We start from the raw sequence: 945 nt of genomic DNA, 5'->3' as shown, positions 1-945 counted from the left end.
GGATTTTTGAAAGTGTCCGAAATAGGCAAACTATGGTATCTTTAGAAAGGTCTCTTGGTGGGGAGTTGAAAGCTGCAATCCGTTTTCGGATAGCTCTTTTTGTTGTCGATTTATTTCCGTTTAAAGTTAAGCACCGATTACAGTAACCTAAAATGTGGATTTTTGGAAAGAATCCGAAATAGGCAAACTATGGTATCTTTAGAAAGGTCTCTTGGTGGGGAGTTGAATGTTGCAATCCGCTTTCGGATAGCTCTTTTTGTTGTCGAGTTATTCCCGTTTAAATTTAAGCACCGATTACAGTAACCTAAAATGTGGATTTTTGAAAAGTGTCCGAAATAGGCAAACTATGGTATCTTTGGAAAGGTCTCTTAGTGGGGAGTTGAATGCTGCAATCCGTTTTTGGATAGCTCTTTTTGTTGTCCAGTTATTCCCGTTATTAGCTAAGTCCCCCTAACCGCGACCAAAAACGTGGATTTTTCAAAAGTGCCCGAAATAGGCAAACTATGGTATCTTTGGAAAGGTCTCTTGGTGAGGAGTTGAATGCTGCAATCCGTTTTCGGATAGCTCTTTTTGTTGTCGAGCTATTCCCGTTCTTAGCTAAGTCCCCCTCACCGCGACCCAAAATGTGGATTTTTCAAAAGTGTCCGAAAAAGGCAAACTATGATATGTTTGGAAAGGTCTCTTGGTGGGGAGTTGAATGCTGCAATCCGCTTTCGGATAACTCTTTTTGTTGTCGAGTTATTCCCGTTCTTAGCTAAGTCCCTCTAACCGCGACCAAAAATGTGGATTTTTGAAAAGTGTCCGAAATAGGCAAACTATGGTATATTTGGAAAGGTCTCTTGGTTGGGAGTTGAATGCTGCAATCCGCTTTTGGATAGCTCTTTTTGTTGAAGAGTTATTCCCGTTATTAGCTAACAATACAGGTACCGCGACCAAAAATGTGGA

Source organism: Branchiostoma floridae, unplaced genomic scaffold (genome assembly GCF_000003815.2).
Source record: "Branchiostoma floridae strain S238N-H82 unplaced genomic scaffold, Bfl_VNyyK Sc7u5tJ_1589, whole genome shotgun sequence".
In the NCBI taxonomy this organism is placed as follows: Eukaryota; Metazoa; Chordata; class Leptocardii; order Amphioxiformes; family Branchiostomatidae; genus Branchiostoma; species Branchiostoma floridae.
This window is presented reverse-complemented; position numbering follows the sequence as displayed.